Source organism: Schistocerca americana, chromosome 4 (genome assembly GCF_021461395.2).
Source record: "Schistocerca americana isolate TAMUIC-IGC-003095 chromosome 4, iqSchAmer2.1, whole genome shotgun sequence".
NCBI lineage: Eukaryota > Metazoa > Arthropoda > Insecta > Orthoptera > Acrididae > Schistocerca > Schistocerca americana.
This window is the reverse complement of record NC_060122.1, coordinates 300,152,404-300,159,123: the sequence shown is the minus strand read 5'-3', so window position 1 is coordinate 300,159,123 and position 6,720 is coordinate 300,152,404.

The following is a 6,720-nucleotide window of genomic DNA, read 5'->3' as shown; positions in this document are numbered from 1 at the left end:
GGAAGCAAGCCCAGCCCTCACATAGACCACCATGGGGTGAGAAGTCATGCAGTGGGAACAAGCCACATCAGTTCCCCCCCTGCCCCACTGTAGGCTGTCTTTCTTGCTTCCAGGAAAGCAGAAGTCACACACACACACACACACACACACACACACACACACACACACACACACACACACACACAAAATAAAAAATAAAAAAAAAGCCAGTGTAAATGTTGTTGCATTTTCGTTCATATATTGAATGGGTAACCATCAGTTCTTTGTGATATAATATGTTTTTTTATATTACCTATTCCATTTAGTTGTTATGGCATGATATGTCTTGAAACTGACCAAATCATTTGTATAACAAATGGGAACTCTAAAGTCTTGCCTCCACCCCCATCCCTGCCCCTTGGAAAAATTTCTGTGGATGCCTATGAGTATACCTAATACTTATGTTGGACCTATTTCCAAATGCCTAACAATAGCCATTGACTGTGTCCTAGAGTAACTGATAAATCACCAAGCATATGTTTGTCTTGTTTACATGAGATCAATTTGTATGTGCAATGGTGTGATTGGCTAACGTCAATGTCAGTTAACTCAGAAATGGTGCAATGTATTGAATTTTTTCTTCACAATTATTTCTCAGTACAATGTACCCTGCAATATCCTTACAAGCTTTTCAGTCTCTTTCTGTGCACCCTATGTAATATTTTGCGTTTGATTCATGTTTGTTAAGACTGCAATTTTAATGATTCTCAGTGTGACTTGCATTAAGTGCAGTACCATCAAAGAGTAAAACAGGCGTTTTTGTTCAGTTGTTCTGTTACGCCTTTCAGTTTAATAAAAACCATCTAATAGTTTTTAACTTTATGTGTGTTATTTTATTGTATGAAACTAAAATTACATCAGGTTATGGGGCAGGGTTTCTGTGATAAATACCTGGCCCCAAGTGTACTCTCATGTAAAGTTAAGCCGAGTTGGCAACTGAAGCGGAAAAGTATTGTATTCCTTTATTTGACGGAACAAATTTCAACAACTGGAAATTCTCCTTGAGGAACTGGAACTATTACAATTTGTGCCAAGTGAATTATCTCACAAAGATGGAATTTGTCAATGGAGAGGAGAACACACAGCATGCCACAAAGGAAACACGATTGGCTGAAATGGCTAAACAAGATCGTAAATAAAAGTCTCATCTTGTTCAACACATTGCTAACAGTCACTTGGAATATGCAAAAGATAAGGCAACTTCTTTTGACTTATGAACCTCTCTATGCAATACATTCGAGAAAAAAGGAATTGCTGGCCAACTTCTGTCGAGAAAACAATTGTTAACTATGATATTTAATGCAGCAAATGATTTGCTAGTAAATCACTTTCTGAAGTTTGATAAACTGATTCATGACTTATGTTCAACTGGAGCTACTGTTGAAGAAACGGACATAGTATGCCATTTGCTTTTAACAATGCCTGCGAAATACAACGTAGTGGTCACTACAATCAAAATGCTCTCAATGAAAGACTTGAAGCTGAGCTTCATGAAAAATAAGCTACTGGATGAAGAATCAAAGCGGAATGGAGTCGTCGGTAAAAACAAAATTGATGAAACACTGTCTCCTATAGCTTTTCAGACTCAACGGTGTCTAAAAAAGGGTTTGTCAGACACCAGTAAAACAAGAAGTCAACAAGGAACTTATTTCAACTTTACTTGTCACCATTGCAGGAAGCCTGGACACAGAAGGGCTAATCGTAGAGTTAAGGTACCAAACAAGAACTCAGGAATCAGCAACTCTGTGGTTGTAGCTAACGTCAAAGAGGAAGATGGGTTTTGTTTTGCAGCATCAAATGAAGATCGGTCAATGAACAGCATAAATTGGTTCTTGGACTCTGTAGTAACAGAACATCTGATTAACAGTAAGATGCCTCTCACTAATTTAGGGAAACTGGGACAGCCGATTAAAGTCAGAGTAGCTAAGTCAGGCATTTTTCTTGAGGCTAAAGTAAAAGGAGAAATTAAAGTCACTAGTGTGGTAAAAGGAAAGGAAATTCAGATAACGATTAAAGATGTTTTATCTTTGCCTGATCTTAATTATAATTTGCTGTCAGTTAGGAAACTGGAAATGAATGGTTTTAGTATCACATTTTAAAAGGCTCAAGGTTTAATTAAAAAAGGAAAAGACACTGTTGCCATTGCAAATAGGAATGGATCTCAGTTATATGTTCTAAATTTTTTCCAATGAAAAGCCTTGTGAGCTGCTTCAATTTCAACTAATGCAAAACTGTGGCACAGCAGATTAGGCCTTTTGAGTTATGATAACATTAAATGCCTCCAGTCACAAGTTGATGGTATGGAACTGGACACTTCAACAATCCCCATGGAACAATTTTCAAATTGTGTCAAAGGAAAACAATCACAGCTGCCATAAAATCTCAATAGGAAATGTGCCACCAGACCTCTTCAGTTGATCCACAGTGATCTGTGTGGGCCAACTGCACTGGAATCATTCGACGGAAAGGTGTATGTGCTCACATTCATCTATGACTTTACGCATTCCACAGTGGCCTATGCAGTGGAATCAAAGTCAGAGGTAACTTGCTTTCTGAAGATGTTTCACGCCATGGCTACAGCTCATTTCAACTTTAAGATTAGCAGATTGCACTTTGACAGTGGTCGTGAATACATGTCAAATGAATTGAAAAAGTTTTTTGAAGAACAAGGAATACAGTTTGAGTTTACAATCAGATATACTCCTCAGCAAAATGGTATTTCAGAGCGAATGAACAGAACTATTATTGAGAAAGCTCAAAGCTTGGTACTTCAGTGTAAATTGTAAATTAGATAAAATGTTCTGGTCAGAAGCTGTTCGTACTGCCATGTACCTCCTTAATAAAAATCCTACTGTGGCTTTGGAAGGAAAAGTGCCTGCAGCTTTGTGATATAACGAGAAGCCTAATTTGAGTAAGCTGAGAATGTTCAGATGTACTGCTTATCTACTGGTACCAAAGGAATTGAGAACAGGGAAATTTGAAGGCAAGTCCTTAAAATGCTATTTCACTGGTTGCTGTCCTAACGGCTACAGGCTTTGGTGTCCAGAGGAAGGAAAATTAGTCACAGGAAGGAAAATTGTTTTCTAAGATCCTTGAAAGTAAACCAGCTGAGGTCTGGATCCCAGAATCTGTACAGGAATCATCCAAGAAGGATGATAATGAAGAAGACATAGTCAAAGAAGATGCCAAACCAAGTGATTGGGGGTCATGAAAGAATTCCCATATCAGAACTGACCAGTGATGAAGAGGAAGCTGAAAATTTATCAGAAAAGAAAGCTGTTCGATGTGCTACCAGGAAGAGGAACCCTCCTAAATACCTGAAAGACTATGCTGTTCTTGCACTCAGTGCTGATTTATTTGTGGATGATGTATCAAAAAGTTACAAGGAAATTGCAAATTGTGAAGATAAGGAATGCTGGTATAAAGCTGTACAGGATGAAAACTGACTCTATAAAAGAAAACAAGACTTAGATCTTTGTCAAATTACCACCTGGAAGGAAGACTATTGGCAGTAAGTGGGTGTTCAAATTAAAAAAGGACAAGGATGGATATATCATAAAACACAAAGCTAGACTTGTGGCAAAAGGATTATCATGGAAAAGGTGATTTGACTACGATGAAACATATGTACCAGTGGCTCGACTTGTAACTGTTAGAATAATGTTAGTTATTGCAATCCAACTAGGACTGGTTCTGGAACAATTTGATGTCACCAATGCTTTTCTTCAGGGATTACTAAAGGACGAATTATACATGACTATTCCTGAAGGAATGGGTATTCCAGAAGAACTGGTTTGGTTTGCAGGTTACAGAAATCTTTATATGGCTTAAAGCAATCACCACTAGCATGGAATCAATCTATTCATACCTTTCTTATATCTATACTATTCACTCAGTCAGAAGCAGATAAATGTCTTTACTATATGATTTTAAAGGAAGTTTTCATTTATATTGTTCTCTGTGTTGATGACATTTTGATGGCAGCAAATAATAGAGATGAAATGGACAGAGTGAAATGTAAGTTAAAGCAGAAGTTCAAAATAAAGGAACTGGGAGAACCACAATCATACTTGGGAATCGAGATTTCTATGAACAATGGAGAAATGTATCTGAGCCAAACATCATATTTGAAGAATTTGATACAACATTTCAACATGCAAGATTGCAATCCAGTCAAGATGACTATGGAAGTTAACTTGGAATTCAATGAAGGAAAAATGATCGAGAAGCCCTGCAGAGAGTTGATTGGATGTTTGATGTATGCAATGACAGCAACAAGACCTGATTTGTGTGCTGTGGTCAACTTCTTGAGCAGATACCAAAACAATCCATCAGAACAACTCTGGAAAAGCTTAAAAAGAGTTTTGTGATATATCAAAGGAACCATCAATATGAGACTACATTATCGAAAGGGGAATCAAGAAGTTCTTCTGGCCTATGCTGATGCAAACTGGAATAGAAAAGATGATGCAAGGTCTACCTATGGTTATCTATTAAAATGTTTTGGAAACACTTTCTTTTGGGCAACAAAGAAACAGATTAGTGCTGCTTTGTCTTCTACAGAGGCAGAATATGTAGCTCTGGTGACAGTGGCAGCTGAGTTACTCTGGGTGAAATATTTGCTGGGCAATATTCAAATTCCACTCCAGCTACCAATTCATATATTTGAGAATAATCAGTCTTGTAAACAGTCACTGAAAACATGGGAATATCAATGGTTGAAACACGTCAGTGTTAAATATAATTTTGTGCATCAACTTCACCACCACAGTATTATCACGGCTGAGCATGTATGTTCGGAGAACCAGATTGCAGATATTCTTACCAAAGGCTTACCAGCTCCTAGATTCATTGCTTTGAGGAGCTTGTTGGGATTATTTTAATTTTTGTCAGCGTTAAATGTAAAATCATTAAATTGAGGAGGGGGTGTTAAGATTGCAGTTTTAAAGATTCTCTGTGTAACTTGCATTAAGTGCTGTACCATCTAAGAGTAAAACAAGTGTTTTTGTTCAGTTGTTCTGTTACGCCTTTCAGTTTGATAAAAACCATCTAATAGTTTTTAACTTTACGTGTGTTATTTTATCGTAAGAAACTAAAATTACATCAATATTTCATTTGCATAATAGTTCCACAGAGCTGCCAATCCTTTCCTGATATTTCATATCTGCAAATTAGGTCTTAAAACATGCAGTTTTGAGAGTGTTTTCAAATTATGTTCATTTGGAAAACAGTAAGAATTGATAACGCGGTGAAGGAAACTGAAAACTGTCGTATATGGCAACATCACATAAATCCATTATGGTGGATGTGTTTTTCTGCCATAAGCCAATACCAGTATAGCTCAATCAGTTGAATGTTACAGGAGAAAATTTCCTGCCATGCTGCAACATTTGCAGCTCATGTTACAATCTGACCACCTGCTGTGACGAAAAAGACACTAGGAAGTAACGAGGTTTCATGAAAGCACATGACAATGATGTTCATGTTGACATGTGATGTCTATTTGTAGCTATAAATATGAAATGAAATTAAAGCCACAGCTCAAGGTTAAACTGTATGTATTGACTGGTGAAGTGCCACTTAGTGTCAGTTTGTGTAGATTAGCAAGCATGGTGGTAAGTGTCACAAAAACATCTGAATGCTGTTAATGAATTCTGAGCAATACTAGGCACTGCTTGAAGAAAAGTTGGACATGCTTTATGCTACAGTCATGTTATGCAAATGCAGTGGCCCTTAGCATGCAAAGTAAGAAACTGCAAGGCTATATGAGGCAAATATTTACGTGTGATGTGGATTAATTGCTTGGATCACTACTACATGAATGTAATAGGAAAGGAAATGGTATATTACATGTCCACTACTTTCACTTAGATAGGGAAGTTGTTTGATTTTAAATAAAAAACCAATGAGTTACATAATGAACAGCAATCACTATTTTAATTTAAACCCTAAAAACTTCAAAATAGATATGTAAGTTATAGAAATGCCAATCACACTCTTCAGTTTATGTGATTGAGCTACTCAACCAATAAAAAACTAAGATCTACTGACTGCCATACAAATACCTTCAGAGTTAATAGCTATCTTCTTGCAATGAATAAAAAATTGTGGTGGTATGCTTTTGTTGGATAGGTCTATCTTACGGAGTATTATCAAAGTCAGTTTCAGAATTTTTAAATGTTTTATTTTATGTAATTTCTCACTTTTCAGATTACATATTAGAAAGCACGTTTTCTATAAAATCACTTTTCTTAGACTACTTTCATTTGTGTACTTCAACACATAGTATTTATGATTAATTTAGGCCTCCAGTGTCACAACGTTCCAACATTGAACTTTTAACATGTTTATTGTTGCTTTTTTGAAACTATCATGGAGTCAATAGCTCAAAAAAACCTTCAAAACCATCAATTAAATCATTTTTCAAAGTAAAGTAGCAAAACTGGAATCACCCAATGAGCAGGTTAAAGAAAGTGGTGAAATATGTTAGAAATACATGAATCTAGCTCTAGGTTCACTACTTGCTCTTAGTCTGATGTAGTCAGTTCAGAAGACATGGATAACTATGTTAACGTTTCTCCATTTCCCACTCCAGTTGTAAAAAAATATATTTCTTCATTTGTCGACAGAAGTAATTTAAGCGATGCCGACAGATTTGAAATATTAAGCAATATATGTGTA